Genomic DNA, 17,138 nt, shown 5'->3' with positions numbered 1-17,138 from the left:
GTATGTAACCCGGGGACTACCTGTATTGCACCCACAGACCCACTGGATCATAACACTGCCCCTACAGGCACCCCAGATCATAACACTGCATCCATTGGGCTTAGGGACTTTGTTTTGTACTTTTACAAGCATCTACCTGTCTAAAATCTGGGATGGATATACACGTTGCTTTCTGAATGGAATGCCCCGATTTCTTAGAAACTGTAAACACAATCACACAGTTTGCAGGAGAAGGGATTTTTACATACGTGTTTGTGAATGGACCTTAACAATAATTTAAAATAGGTTAGGTGAAATGGTCCTTTAAATTACAGACATTTTCCTCTATGAGCGTTGTAACAGAAAACATGATTTCTAGGGGAATTGTTTCCATTGTACACCACCATGCAAAATATCAGATGTGATTGCTATTGATATCCCATGACCTGCATTCGGCGAATGTCAGCCTATGGAGACCTTCTGATAATACAGTATGGATCCCACTTCATATAAATGTAGGAAGCTGAACTGCGGGAGCTTTGCCCTTACAGTCATTAATTATTTGTAGAAGCCAGGTAGAAACCAGTAACATGGATCTTCAAAATTAAACATCCAATCTCCTGCGAGGGGAATAAAACACATATTGCTTCTTCTTCATGATCGGATGTTTGAAGAGAGGACAGATTCACCTCACTGCTATTTAAAAAGACAAAATAAAGAATTTCATTTATTGTATCTCACCAGTTTATATATGTGGTGGTTTTTTTCACCTGTGTTCCTGCCAAAAATTGTAACAACATTCCGTCCCCAGAAAGTTACTAAATTTTAGGAAGGATCAACAGGTATATTTCTGTATTTATCATAGCATGATAAAAGAAAACTACATCGACGTCACCACATCTAAGAACTGGTAGGTTATTATTAATATTAATCGGTATTTTTATAGCGCCAACATATTACGTTGCACTGTACATTAAATAGGGATTGAAAATGACAGAAAGATACAGACAGTGACACAGGAGGAGTGGAGGACCCTGCCGCAAAGAACTTACAATCTAGGAGGTGGGGGAAGTAGTGAGGATTTAAAAGACAGAAGAAGACAGGCAAGTTTGAAATTATGGGTTTTGAGTGCTCTTTTAAATGAGCAGAAAGTAGGAGCAAACCAATTTGGATGAGGAAGACCATTCCAGAGAGTCTGGCAGCTCGAGAAAAGTCTTGGAGCCGTGCGTGTGATGAGGTTATAAGTGAGGAAGTCATTAGCAGGTCATTGGAGGAGTGAATAGAGTGGCTAGGAGAGTATTTTTCTATCAGGTCAGAAAGGTAAGTGGGACAAGAACTGTGGAGGGATTTGAAGGCAAGGCACAGGAGCTTGATATTGATTCTAAGGTGAAATGGAAGCCAATGAAGAGAACTACAAAGAAATGTAGCGGAAGAGGAGCGGAGGGAAGGATGGATGAGTCTGGCTGCAGCATTCATAATAGTTTGTAGAGGAGAGAGTTGCATTGATGGAATACCAGAGAGGAGGAGGTTACATTAGTCCAGACAAGAGCATGGGGATCTCAGGGGACAGGTAGGCAAGGATTTTGGAGATATTGCACAGGTTACAGTGACAATAGGTTCAGCTATACTTTAACTCTCCTTGTTAAAAAAATGGGTCAATTTCCTTATCATTTAGGAACACAATGATGCATGAACATGATTTGGTAAATGCACCAAAGCTGTGTGATTTATTCACATTGCCATGCATTGTGTTAGGGCAGCCCAATAATTGGAATAGGCTGCCGTTGATGCACAACAGGTTGCCCTTAGGAATGAATGGACACTTGCACCAATGCATGTGATGTGAGTTGCTGCACATTGTGGTAACATGCATGTCACTATACAAAAGTGTGTGTCACATTGCAACACACTAGTGGAATCAAGCTTTTAAACATGTCCAGGTATGTTTATTGTGCTGCATCGTTTATGGAATCCACAGTGCCCTCTGTATATTTTAATATGATGTTTATACAAGTGTTATAAAACTTTCTGTGCTTGATCCAACTGGTACACTGTGACTGAACAAGTTACATGAATATTCCAGAAGAAACATGAGATGTCCCATTTGCAATAATTAAAACTTATGTGTCCATCTTCACCTGATCTTTTCTTCAGGTTCAGGTCTATGGCCATCTTAATTGGCCAGACAGCAATGATGTAAAGTTACTGTAGACAGAAAGTTAATTCATTTCAGCAGACAGGATCATACATGTGCAGCTCACTGTACCTTAAAAAAAAAGATTCTGAACAGGCAGGTAAGTATGTTTTATGGCAGAAAGGACATTACTTGTCTCTTCTGCATTGTGCAAGCTGCCCACTTGAACTATTTAAACCATTTCAATCATTATTTACCATCACTTGACTTTAAAATTATTATCCACTAAAAAATGTCATATAATTGCTATAAAGGGAAAAGATAAAACCGGTCATCTAAGTCTTCTGTCATCCCCTGTGACACTAATATACATTTAAACACTCTATCAGCCAAGTTGAATTGGATCATGGTGAATGATAGACTCACCCATACTCTTAAGAATTCCCTAGACAGATTTGAGGATGTTTGGGAGCCGTGGATTTCCTATAACAGTTTATAGCTATTGCTCTCAGGGAATTCAACTTGGATAATGGTTTTTAATTAAATTCAGCTAGTACTTCCTCTATTTTTCCTTTCCCCTCCCCTGTTGTGTCCACCCCATTTGTTTTTCTTTTTCTTTTTCTTTTTTAATAATCAAGGTATGGTAAGCAACTTAGCACTTCCCATTTGAAATATACTCAGGTTTATAATTTTGGCCTGAAACTGAATCTACTGTTATGACTACATATGTTCTACATATTGTTCCGGGAAGGAGTGACTAATAGACTTTGTTTACTACTAATGTTACATGTATAGCTCCATATATGTTGATATGTTGATTTGTAAATTGCCCATACTTTGGTTTTCTTTAATTCCTGTATCTGTTTATTGTTTTTTTTTTTTCCCTCTTTTTGGTACTTGTATGTTTTGAAAATTCTTAATAAACATATTGAAATATAAACACTCTATCAGCAGCCGTCCTTGGATATCTAAAACATTTATATTGTGTAAACAGTCCTAATAGCAACCATGGGAATATAAAGGAGCAATGTACATATAGCCCAGACCAATGTATGGCTTCATAGCACATGGGCCATTCTATAACATAACCACCAAGCAATACTGCCCTATACACAACCTATTATTAATAATAATAATATACAGGGTTTATATAGCACCAACATATTACGCAGCGCTGTACACCCTAGAAAGGTAGATGTTTGTGTTGGAATAAAGTTTAGGATTTGACCACTTGTAATTAGACTAATAAATACAGTTTTATTAATAGCAAAAGTAATAAAAAGGAGTAATATATAGATATCCAAGTCCAGTGTGTGGCTTCAACCATGCAATACTGCTGTATATACACCCTAGAAAGGTAGATGTTTGGGTGGTAATAAAGTTTCAGATTTGACCCCTTATATTCAGGTTAATAAATACAGTTTCTTCTATAGTCTGTGTTGCACACACTGTTTCAGTAATTGATTGCTAGCTTTTGATTTGGCTGAACACACAGCCAAGAAGGGGTTCAGTCCTAGTTCTCTCTTCTTCCATCCAAGAAGCAATCATCAAGGGTGCATGCATCTTTCTCTCTACAAACCTGACCAGCAAGCCAACTACAGAAAACTCCTAATTAATGCTAATCGAATCCTAAGGCTGGCTGCAATGTTTGAGCTCCACATAGAGCCCTATACACAGGAGGACCAATGTTCTCTCCATCAATTACAGGGTGTGGGCTTCTCTCTATTCCCCCTATCCTCGGTGTATAGTGTTTAATTCATCTCACACTGCGGAGTGCTGCTACAGATGAGACCCTGGTGACAATGAGACACAGGTACACAGCATCAGCAATCTATCTCATGAGCCATAACAGATTTGGATCCCCCACCTCCTTCCTTCTAGAGCAAATCAAGGAGGGAGCATAACATAGCCCTCCATTCATAGCCCTACCATATTATATGGGTGTCCCTGAAATTCAATGTGGGGAGATAAATATAAGGAGGGGTATGAGATTGTAGGAGGGAGGCGGAAGGTTGGAAAGGGGGATAAAAAGCCAGTAACAAATCAGGCTGCAGGATAGGGAGAGACACTCTCATATAGAATTGGAACTGGAGAACGGTGGTGGTGGGGGGGATGGTGTGACACTGGGAAGCAGCGAAGCCGGTTATTTCTCTATGAGCCTGCCACAATGAGCCACCACGACTTCTGCAGCGAAGCATTGTGCGGCACCAGGCTGGGGTCTGTAAGGGTGAAGAGCTTTGTGTCTACTGCTGGGCACCCTGCATTCTTGCAGCTGAGGATGTAACGGTGGGAAAAAAAAAAAAGAAAAAAGGGCGAGAGGCACTGATTCCAAGACCAGGGATGTCTGAAAGGAGGACCACATAGAAGAGACAACTGAGATATGACAACAGCCAGCATCAGCACCAGCAGCGCCAACATACACACATGCTAGCAGACACAACACAGCTTCGTTAGGAAACAAAACCTCCAACAACACGGACGATATTACATGTAGACACACCGGCCCTATACGGCGTGTGCTGTTCACAAGGCATCATTTTATTAAACGCGATATAGTCATTTATTGCACATAGGCACCGCAAGTTGGACCAGCCAGCAACATACATACTGTATACTGTACCATGATGTCCATTACAGCATTAGAACATGCACTGTGATTTTATCTAAACTTATGCAAATATCATCAACCCTTCATTGTAGTACTGGAAAAATAATAAAAAGACATTATTATAGACAGCAACATTCATGAGTGTTGAACTCTAACATAAAACACACATCCAGCTGCAGTGTATATCAATGCACACATTGCAAATATTATAACACAGACAAACTGATCAGAGTTAAAGAATAGGTGAATATTAGAAATTTGGGGAATCCAAGAGCCATCCGTCTATGAAGACACAGATCTCTAGGTGTTTGTGTTAGAATGTTAGCATAGTGCAGATATTTGGTTTTATTCAGCACCTGCATACTTAGATCATAAACACCAAGAAGACAGATCTGTCATAAAGCAACAATCTGCTAAGAAATCTGAATCCAGCATTAATCTACAGGTAAGGGTGGGGGAATGTGGGGTAAAGTGTGTGTGTTGGGTGGAAGAGCATCTGGGGTTATTATATTATTCCCATCACATCTCTGTTACATTATTAATCAAGGGAACGTGTGGCCTTAGTTATTAAGAACAAACCTTAATTACATAATGGCACTACTTAATAAATGCATCGACCCTGAACAGCCAATCAAGTTTCTGCTTTCATCTAATTAAGAAACTCATAGCAAAAAAAGCTCATTGCTCATTGCCTAGTAGCATTTTTTTTGCACTTGTGCTTACCAGCTGTTTCTGGTTTCCAGCCATAGATTTACAATAATTGTTGCTGGAAAATTCAACCAGTCTTTACCAGCTCTATCATAAAATTCCTTTTTTTCATGTATGTAAACTTTTATATCTCCCCAATATTCATGAATTCTAGGTAGTATCTGTTGCTAAGTAAAATGGTTTATATTTACGGTAATTGTGTGATTTTTTTTTTGCGTTTTATTAACTATAAAATAGTTTATATCTAAGGTAATATTTCAGTTGATTTTTATATTTTATTAAGCATAAAATTATTTATATATGTATATAAGTGTGTTGTTTTATTTATATATGTGTATAAGTATGTGTTAACTGTTTGTCTGGTGCCTAAAGACTGGATTGTCTAAGACTAGTTCAGTTACATCTAAAATAAAGGTGCCAAGGCAGAACTTTCTATACTTCTAATTACCTTCATGATAAATGCACTCAGATACATGTAAATGATATTGTTTGCTTGACATGACATTGTGGGTCACAAGCAGAATAAAGCCTGCATTGTATCTCATGCCATATAATCTAAACATAGTGCTTGGAGTTATTGGGAATGTTTAAATCAGCATACATTTCAGCCAAATCCTCGATCAATATCTCCAAAATGTCAACAAGAGATAGTTCAGGCTGGCTAATGTAAAACGGATCATTACATAGGTGGATGTAGTAGGTGCTAGACTTCTGATGAATCGTTAAAGCATCAATAGGCCAATTGTACACAACAATTGATAGCAGTGGTTGAAATGGCATGTGAAGGTAAATTCCATCAAAAAATAAAAAAAATGTTCTGCAACTATCAAAGGAAAATTTGAAACCTCTCTGTTTTATATTTGTATATGAATATAATGGGTGTAATGTAAATAATATCAGTGAGTGCTACGGTTGATGTCACACGAGTGATATTGTGACAAAGATTAATTGCTGCTAGGAATTGCTAATACCAGCTGTTTGTAGCTAGTTATTGAGGCTTAGGTCATACGAATGGTTGGGAGCGGAGTGGTTACAGCTTTCTAACCACTGATAGCCTGGTAGCTAGGTTGTTGCTTCAAACTCATGACCTTTGATAGATCCAAATTGGGGGATTTGATGATCAACTACCCTTTAAAACCGTCTGGATATTTGTACATTTTTGAATGAGTATGGGGGTGGTGGCTGTTGGCTGGCCCGGAGCTGCCTGGAGACCATGTAAACTAAGCTTTAAGGCAAGTTCATATTGGTCAAGGACGGAGCGCAAATGACCACTTCCTAACCCAAGATAACCATGGCTGCCTTGTAGATGCTTCAAGCACCGTCTCCACGGTTGTGGTTCCACCTAGATCCGTGTTTCTTAATCAGTGTTCTGTGAAACCCTAGGGTTCCTCCAGGAGCAATTTGTGCATTTCAGGTCAGAATAAATTACACCAATGATCTTTATGGCTATCTGTAAGGGTGACATTCTTCCCAGTGGCCAGCAATGTAAGAGGCATTCTTCCCATTGACCACCACGCTAATATACTCTGAGCTGGGGATATAGTAATTATAGTAGGGTTTGCCCATGGTAAAAAGGTTGAGAAACATTAACCTAGACAATGAATGGATCGACATAAATGAAAGCAGTTGGGACAGCTGACAACACCCCAAAGACTGCCCATCAAAACCATTCCAAATATTTTTGAATAGGCACAGTGGCTGTTAGCTGCCTGAGGACCATTTACACTAAGCCATAGGTCTAGTTCATATAGTTGAGAACAGAGCATTTACCATTTCCTAATCATAGGTAACTGTGGCTACTGTGAGGACTTAGACCATCTCTACCTAGGTCAGCCTTTCTCAAATTGTTAAGATTGGGGGAATCCTTGAAATAACTTTCAGGTCTTAGGGAACCCCTACTATAATCACTATACCCACAACTCACAGTACATTAGTGTGATGGCCAGAGGGAAGAATGCCTCTTACATTGCTGGCCAGTGGGAGAAATATTACTCTTGCAGATACCTTAAAAGATGATTGGTGTCTCTAAAACTGACCTAAGTGACATAAATTGCTGATTGCTCAACGAAGCCCTAGCAACCTCTGGAGGAACCAACACTGATCTAGACAATGAATGGCTCCACAAAGACAATGAGGGCAATTGGGGGGCAGCTGGTGGCCATGGGTGTAGTGGAGTGGGCACAGGTGGGAAAGCCATGCCATTACTTTTTTCAGGAATGGGCACACATGCCCACTCCTATTTTGCAAAGAATTCTTTGCTGGTCTGCGGCTCTGGCTGGTCAGTCCCCCCATGGAGTCAGAAGCCGCGGACCACGTCTCCCGTATGGATTTGCAGACTCAGGGCCGTGGGCGGGTTGTCTCTCTGAACACAACCCACCTACTCTCAGCCTGCGATGGGAGAGTGGGCAGGTTCTGGTATCATGACATCACTCTGGGGGAACTTTCTTCCCCTTTGAGTGACACATAGGCAGGGGTGTAGTGGAGCGGGCACATAATGGATAGTACCCTGCCCCCTCTTCTTTTTTTATGACTACATATCTGCTGGTGACAGCCCAAACACTGCCTATAAAAACTATTCCAACGTTAATTATTTCAAACAAGAATAGTGGTGGTGGCCATTTGGAGGCTGGTAGCATAATTAGGTTGCCAGCAGCTTCATAGCCAACAGAAGACTATTTGTGTAAACGTAGCCTTAAATCTTACAGAGAAAAGGGGAATCATTGCAAATATTGGCCCATGTGACATGACTCTATCGGTTTTGGTACTCTGCACAGTTCATTGTTTTTTAGGCTGAGTTTTACACTTAGTAATACTGCACAATGACTGTGCTTCAATATTTCTCTCTCAGTACAACCCAATAGGTTGTAAGGTCTGATATAAGGCTGAACAGGCAAACGTGGGAGAATGCTGAAAAACGTGGTATATTTTCCAGCGTATTAACCCTCTTAACGGTAATCCCGAGTGGGTCACTAAAAACATACAAAAACCCACTTACCTTGTTCCGTTGGTGTCCCCTGGAGTCCTGCTCGTCCCTGCAGGTCCTCGGGACACGTCTTCTTTCTTCGATCTCCAGCCAGCGACTGCAGAGACGTTTTCCGGGGTTTCCCGGTAACGTTGGTGCATGCATCGGTGCAGGTGGGAGGAGCGGCAGGAATTCAAATTATTTTGTATTTGATTCAATACAAAATAGCTGTATTGAGTCCAATACAAAGAAATCTTTATATAATATATATATATATATATATATATATATATATATACATGCTATTGTACAGTTATATATTTATTAAATATTGGACATATTTTCGATAAGTTATGCCTAGGAATTAGAGGCCTACAATGTAAAATAAATCTAATGCTAAAAAAAAGGTATAAAAACGCATGTAAACGCAGTAGGAACATTTACATGCGTTTTTAAAATTGTCTGTGTAGTCCCAGCCTTATAAGAACATCTCTCTGTCACTCTGCTCCCTCCTCCTAATAGCATGTTCTGTATTAGCACATAATTACCTCCCTGCGCTGCTTCACTTTCATTCTGAGCACTGCAGTATAGGGACTGCAAAAGGTACTTACACTTGCTTACAAAATCTATTTAAGGAAGCATTGATAAATACAGAGCTGCATTTATTTTTGTCTTTTATATGTGCCTTGCGTTTAGCTTTAAAGTAAATGTAAACTAAATCATTAAAATCTAACTGAATCGCATATTAGCTATTATTATGTTAATTTCATTTCAAAAGTTATTTTATTATGTATAATTCTGCTGCTTTCATCAAAATAATATATGAGGCACCTGCAGTGAAAGTCTCTGTTATTCCATTTTCTGTTAAAGTGTAACAAAGATCTCCCAGTTGTGTTTTTATGTTGTCACCCTACCAGATGATGGAGACTGTGTGTGTCCATTTCTACACAAATTGTGCAGGGCATTTAGACCCAAATGTTCTACAAACAGGCTGCAGGTGATAAAATATGCTGCTGTCAATAAAACAGATCCAGCCATGTAGGTTCTTTTTATGACACTTCTTGTTATAGAGTGACAACTCTCCACTATGACTGTTTCTGTGTTCTGTGCAATTTAAATGTCCCCAATTTAGAGCCATGTTATATGTGTTGTTTTTTAATGTGTGATGTACAAGGACTAGGCATTGCACGGAGAGTAATGTCTGATGTTCCCACTTACAAATTAGGCTGTCCTATGTTTAGGCAATGTTATGTTTAGCATACAAAGCCAGGGATGTGTCAGGTATCTAAATGAAACCCTGTCGAAGTTGGGTCCATAGCGGTCTAGCTAATTAAGATGGCAGGAGACCCAACTCTAGGAAGAAGATTGGTTGAAGATTGTAGTGCCCGTGATAGAGTAAAGGTGCGTACACACTTCCAATTTTTATCGTTCCAATCGAACGACGAACGATCGATTGGGCAAAAAATAGTTCGTAAAAAAGTAACCAACGACGCCGACGAACGAGGAAAGTCGCTGGAAACGAACGACTGGACCGACGGATCGGATTGGACGACGATCGTTGAACATCGTTCGTGTGTACGGTCGTTCGTTGATCGTCCATGTTCAGAGCATGCGTGATGAACAAACGTCCGTTCACTTTCCTGTCGTGCACATAGTTCCTCTATCGCTCAAACGATCGTATCTATTGTGTGTACAATATCTACGAACGATCGTGTCGTTAACTCTATGTGCAGGATCGGTGCTATACGATCGTTCGTATATATCGTGCATGAACGTTCGTCGTTCGTTTTCCAACGATAATAATTGGAAGTGTGTATGTAGCTTAAGTCTACATACACACGTGCAATGGTTCTCGTCCGATAATGGGCTCAAGTCCGATATCGGACGACAATATTGTGTGTACAGTGCTCGTCGTACATCGTCCGAACGACGTTCCTGGCAGATCCATGGACGTTAGACGGCAAACGATCGCAATAGAGATGAAAGGGGAAAGAGCGCAGTGGGGTGCCATTCCTTCATTCTCCCCCTTCCTTCTTCATAGAGCAGAACGGTGCTGTATGTACAACACTAGTTCCTGCATCGTGCAGTTGTTTGTCATTGGAAAGGATTGTAAAAAATCCTTTCCAACGACAATTATTTCATGTGTGTACAGAGCCTTAGGGTAGGTGAGTGCAAAAAAAACTGTAATCAGACAGTTGAGGGTATTTTTTTGCAGAATAGCCATTACCTGTCCCTTCTGCAATAAAAAACCTGCCTGGTCATAGTTTTTATATAGTAGAGTTCTGCTTTAAAGTTTTGCTCTCTTTAATCTCCTTGTTGTGAACCCTATGCATTGAGTTCTATGTTAATATCAAGAGTTTCTTAGGGTAAAAATTTTGAGATTTGTGTGATTTATTGTATAGGAATGACAGAGAGGATGAACTGACGTAAGCAGGTATCAGATAACACATTATAGGTATCGGTGTGCTCACCACAATAAAAAGTATTAAACGAATAAAAATGCAATAAAATAAATAAAAAAAACCTCCCACATGTCCCTACATATTAACATGTAGGATGTGCACACATGCTTAAACAAGGTGCATACACGTTACATGTTGCCGCACACACTGGAGTGAGAAGAATTACTCTAGAGTTCATTATTATTATTAGCCAGTAATTATATAGCGCCAAAATATTACACAGAGCTTTACAAAATATATAGTCTTGACACTAGCTCACAAAGGGGCTCATATTCTAATGTTCCTATCATAGTCATATGTCATTAACACAGCCTAAGGTAAATTTGGGGGGGAAGCCAATTACCCTTACTGCATGTTTTTGGAATGTGTGAGGAAACCGGAGTGGGGAGAAACCCATGCAAACATTGGGAGAACCATCAAACTCCATGCAGATAGTGCCCTGGCCGAGATTTGAACCTGTGACATAGTGCTGCAAAGAGTGCTAACCTCTGTTTTTTAAAGCCTATGGACAGTTTTAGTATTGTATTTGTTTGCCCTTTTGTTTTGGGTTTTAGGTGATTTGCAAAATTAAAATGCATATTAAACCGTGCAACACACATGGGAAGACTCAACAATAAGGGGGTTAGGCTGCCCATAGACTTGAGAGGGTAATTGTTAGCTGGGGCATGATTCAACCTCCATTTGGGTGGTGCTGTTGCTTTACTTATCTAAAGAATGGTTATGTTGAGGGGTAAGGCTCTTTTCAAAGTTGCAGTTGAAAATTTCTCCTGTTAGCCACTGCCAGCCGGCCCTCTTCAAAACTGAGCAGTTTAACCTTGTGGTGCTGTGCCAATTGCAGTTCTGCTGAAACTACACACAACCTCCATGTCATGCGGTTGAGTGCATTTGTGGTTTAGGTTACAGTTGCTGTTCAATGTTTTCATTAAGTTGATGAATAAAGACAAATTCTGAGCCATCTTAGGCTGCATACACACGTGCAATTTTCCAATGACAAACTACTGATGCATGAATGAGTACACGATGCATGAACAAGCGTTGAAGATACAGCACTGTTCTGCTCTATGGAGAGGGGAGGGAGAGAATGACAGAGCGGCACCCCACTGCACTCTTTCCCCCTTCACTTCCATTAAGATCATTCGTCGTCCATCCTCCGTTGATCTGCCAGGATTGTCATTCAGACGATGCACGATGGGCGTTGTACACACGCCAGATTCTCATCCGATATCGGCCCCAAGCTGATTATTGGACAAGAACCATTGCATGCATTGTTGTGAGCTGTGGTTGAAGGTGGTTGCATTCAAGCCAATGGGAAAAGCCATAGGTTTTGGGCTTACAGTTGATTGACTGAATTTTGGAAATTTTAGTTGCCAGGCTGTCTTTAAATATAGCAAGTAACGTCCAATTGAAAAAGCATTGAAGTAATTATTTCTGCAAGACTAAGCAAGTAGCATTTCTGGATGGAGGTCAGAAATGGCATAACAATACTATTTGATTTAAGAAAGTAGTGCTCAGTGTTACAATATATTATTGTGGGTGCTTCGTTTTTTTTAACTGTGATTGATATGTTATACAGTTTCAGACATGCTAACTTAGTATCATTGTTTTTTCCTATATATTTATGATTTGCTCTTGGCTGCTATTCATGCCATATATAGGAATATATTAGAGGAGGTTTGGGCACACTGCTGGATTTGGCAGGCTTTACCAGTAACATTTGTCATGTTTGTATTGCAGCAAATGTACCTTGAATATTTGTTTGTGAATGCTAAACTGTTCATTGTAAATTGTATTTGCATTTGTAAAAGTATTGCATTTACTTGTATTCATATATAGAGGCAAGATACATCAAAAGGAATAAAACTAGATCAATATACAAAGCAGAAAGTGAAAAACACAAGTCAAGATAAATTTAGTATTTGTAAAGGCTCCTGTATGACAATCTAAGGAAGTGCCAAACCCAGTTACTATGTAATGCACAAGCATCATAAACTAAAATGTAAAACTTAATTTGTTTTCCCTGACTCAAAATATGGTATATGTAGAAAAGAAACAAAAAATGTTTGGCAGCACCCCACCAGCCATATGGAAAAAGAATTGCATTGGCTAAGGGAGTCATCAGAACCTAAGGCTAAGAACCTAAGAAGGCTCAGAACCTAAGCAAAGTGTGATTACTAACAATAATAATAATAATATTAATATTATTATTAATATTGTTGTTATTATTATTATTATTATTATTAATAATAATAATAAAAATAATAATAATAATAATAATAAACAATATTTATATAGCGCCATATTACACGCAGCGCAGGGTGATCAAAGTTAATAAGATAAAATTAATTCAGGGTTGCTAAATGTATAGAAGTTTTTTATTAGATAAAAAGTAAGTTTCTCATTTAGAAAAATGTTTTTAAATCTACTTTTTAACTTACTAAACCTCAGTGTCAGAGATTTCCATGGCCTAGCTATAGTTTGTTTGGTGGCATTAAAAGTATGGAAAAAAAATATAGGTGCATGTGTTGGAATGGCAGAAAGCTTCCCAAATAATATTAATAAAGTCTCCCTGAACGGAAATCCCTCCCCTCCTGCATATGGAGGAGAGGGATTTCACTTCAGGGGGCGTTCCCTGGTGGTGGGTGGAGCCACTGGGGCAGGTCCGGCCTCATTTGTTCCCGTCCACCCCATAAATGGCCTAGTGGCCATAAAACTTTACTGACCCCTGCTCTAGATCTTTCACAATCCTAGCAAGTCACCAGGGCACTTATGCCTGGAGTGCTACAGAAGAGACCCACTGAAGGACTAGGTTAGAACATTGTCATATAATGGCAGTACAATTTTAGGGAATCTAAACCAACTTAATAGGTAGGTCTCTCAGAAATTACCTTTCCAAAACAAAACCCTTCCATTCACTTAGGTGTGGTATAGACTACTGGACTACTGTAACATCCTCCTCTCTGGTATTCCACTTATGGCATGTTTGAAAGTGGAGGGGTATATACCAATAGAAAGGGAGAGGTTGAATAGTTTGGTTAGGGCAGGGGCCAGGGTGGAGGAATGGCCACGGAGTAGATCAGAGGGAATTTGGTCACGCGGACAGGTAATAGATGGAGATGATGAGAGACTTCGTCCACAGTAACAGGGCTGAGGGAGATCAGTGATGATATACAGGTGGAAGGGGTGAGTATGGTTGGAGGGGCTCGGTGGGCAGAGACATCATGTCTGATTTTGTCAATTTTATCTCTAAAGTAGGTGGCAATGTCTTGGGCAGAGAAGGTTGTTGTGGGGGGGAGCAGGTGTGGGGTTTAGGAGGAAGTGAATTGATGAGATAATTGTTGGTACTTTCCACCACTACATATCTCACCTTCTATTGTGTGTCAATTCCCCCACCTCTTAAGCCACATACACATGTACAATTCTTGTTATTGGAAAGGATCTTTCACAATCCTTTCCATTGATAAGAACTGCACGATGCATGAACGAGTGCTGTACATACAGCACCATTCTGCTCTATGGAGAGGGGAGGAGGGAGTGACGGAGCAGCACCCTGCTGCGCGCTCTCCCACTTCCCTTGCATTAGGATCACTCATCGTTCATCGACGATGAATGACGGGGACTGTACACACGCCAGATTCTAGCCTGATATCCGCCCGAAGCCGATTATTGGGCGAGGAAAATTTGACGTGTGTACGTAGCTTTAGATTGTAAGCTCTTTGGGGCAGGGTCCTCTCCAACTCCTGTGTCACAGTCTATATTCCTAAGACAATCACAATCGTTTGTTTCAGCAACAATACCAAACAGGTGTACATAGCTTAAAAGCTAATTGTGTTATGGTTTAACACTGTACCAACAACAACATGGCACCTTAGGCAATCACTGTATTTTTCAGTAAAATGCAATTTTCTGCAAGCTTCACCCAGCGTATGTGAAAAAACATGTGTGCAGCAAAATGTGTAGTGAAGGTAATATAGGCTGTAGTATAAAGAGTATGAAAATTGTATGTTCATAAAAGCTGTAAGTTCATAAAAAAATGAAATAAATGGTCCTTAGAGAATGGCCTTACAAGCAGTTATATCTCCAATTTGATGTGGCTGGCTACAACTTCATACAACTATGGAGCTACATTGGATACAATACAGGTACCAAGACTCCTGTGAGACATTAAGGCCAGGTGCAAATGTGCAGCAGGAGCAAGTGATTCCAGCAAGCTCTCCTAGCACCCTGCCAGCTGAACCAGCTCCTGCAAATTCAACAGTGGGTGGTACAGAACCATTCACTGCCCCTCTATTCATTCTCCATTGGGTTGCTGCTGGTGGATGCTACAGGTAGCGTTCCCCCTTAGGCAATAGTTCACTGATGTGAAGAAGTGGTGAATACACCACAAGCACACCACCAGTGTGAACAAAGACTTTGGGCCTGATTTATTAAAGCTTTCCAAGGCCGGAGAGAATACACTTAAACCACATCCCACTGTTATCTCCTCCATAGAAATGTACATCTGTCATTCTAATTCATCCATCCGCTGTGGTGAAAGAATGACATAAGGGGTCCACTGTACATATTTCAGTTTTTTGGCTATCATATGACTATTATCTGATGTGTGTACATAGCTTTAAGATGACTGTTGTTTTATGCTTGTGGGATCAAAAGGCGTTTTTACCAATAACCATCAGAATTAGGATTTTCTGTTAATATAAACGTTGAGATGATGCAGTGTTTTAAATGACGATCATCACAAAGTCTGGCTGATAATAGTATACACAAGGGAAGAATCTATGTCTATGAGGTATCTTGGGTGAAAAACCGATCATCTAGGATGGATTTCCTTACACAATCATTAACGTCTCCTAAAGACTTGTGTAGTGCCATCGGCACAGATCAATACCATTCATGTTCTGCCGATCATGCATGAATATGCCACAACAGTAAGCAATGGGCAACACAATCATCTTTCAGCTAATTTAAAAAACACAGAAAATCTTTCTCTTATGCCCTGACAAATATTCAACCTTTCCATTGAAAATTCTGATGAATTGTTTTAGACAAAAGCCTCAGTTTTGTTCCTGGATTTAGAAATGATCCTCGCTTTCTTGAGCCCTAGTAATGTAATCAGGATTTGAAAACTTGTTGTAAACATAGTCGCCAGCTTTTATATTAAATTTAACTTAGACATTGTGCACCATTTACTGACAAGATGCATTATATGGATCTCATGCCAGTCTGTACTAAATGTACCTTTCCAGGCTATTTATCATTTGGCACCAGACAGACACACTGTTCCTGCTTTCTGTAGAGTAGCTTTGTGTGCTTTGCAGCATTCATATTTTTATTTTTCTATTGATTTATAGTATGCAAAAATAAAGCAAAGGAAAGCACGGTGACTTGGCAGTTACAACAGATGTCTTTAAGACTCGGTAGTGGGCTGGAGGACTGGATATATGGCTGTGACCAGAATTTTTTCTGGTGTTTCCATAAATTAAATCTGTTTTATCCAAAAGTAAAGAAAAGGTGGCCTATGTTCAAACCTGGCAGGGATGTTATGCTGGCAATACGCAAAGATTGTTTTGCCAATGGAATTGTTTCCAATTATCATTCATACAAAAAGTATTTAACCTGGACGGAATTTCCATCACTGAAGCCTGTAGACACACAATGATAATAAAATTCAGAAGTAATGCAAAAAGAAAACATAGGGAGCATAATATGAACAAAGGTGGAACATGGTATCCCTTTGGATCTTTCGGATGTTCCTTTTCTATTCATTTAAACTTGGGGGGGTGGAGGGAGAAAACCCCACTATTTTTGTGCTGTCTTGGCGCAGAGGAAGAGCAGGGTGCCACCATGTTCAGCCGCAATACTTCCTTACCTTGGTTACGTCATCCGATCTTGCATTGCGCAGGTGAGAGACCGGGTGATGTAGCCACAGTAAAGGGGAAAAAACAAGAGTGCCGGTCCCACTGCACATTTTTTCCTTCAATGTAGGAAAAAGCCCCTTCTGCACATGCCCAATCTCTGACCTGCTAGGAGCCTCCTGGGATGCGTGGCGACAGGAGGGGCGGCCATAAGGACAGAAGGGAAGGGGCTTCACTTTAGGGTTGTCTACCCAAAGATAGGGCAATTTTGTTGCAATCGGTTCCAAAGATAGGGCAATTTTAACAAAGGTAGTGTGACATATCAATGTTTATTGTACAGAGATCAAACAAAATCATCCCTATTTAATGTACAGAGCTGGATAACATGTTGGCGCTATATAAATCCTGTTTATTATTATTATTATTATTATTA

At 39.9% G+C, this 17,138-nt stretch overlaps 1 protein-coding gene across 1 annotated transcript in view; it reads left to right on the top strand.

The window, feature by feature from the left end:
* The first annotated feature begins 4,242 nt into the window (after positions 1–4,242).
* MINAR1 (membrane integral NOTCH2 associated receptor 1) overlaps positions 4,243–17,138 on the top strand; it is a 60,630-nt gene continuing 47,734 nt past the window's right edge. Inside the window, exon 1 of the mRNA XM_072402513.1 lies at positions 4,243–5,166. The gene's annotated coding sequence lies outside the window, so the exon portion shown is untranslated. The remainder of the gene's footprint in view (positions 5,167–17,138) is intronic.

The sequence above is a fragment of the Pyxicephalus adspersus genome, chromosome 2, assembly GCF_032062135.1.
Source record: "Pyxicephalus adspersus chromosome 2, UCB_Pads_2.0, whole genome shotgun sequence".
In the NCBI taxonomy this organism is placed as follows: Eukaryota; Metazoa; Chordata; class Amphibia; order Anura; family Pyxicephalidae; genus Pyxicephalus; species Pyxicephalus adspersus.
This window is presented reverse-complemented; position numbering and strand designations above follow the sequence as displayed.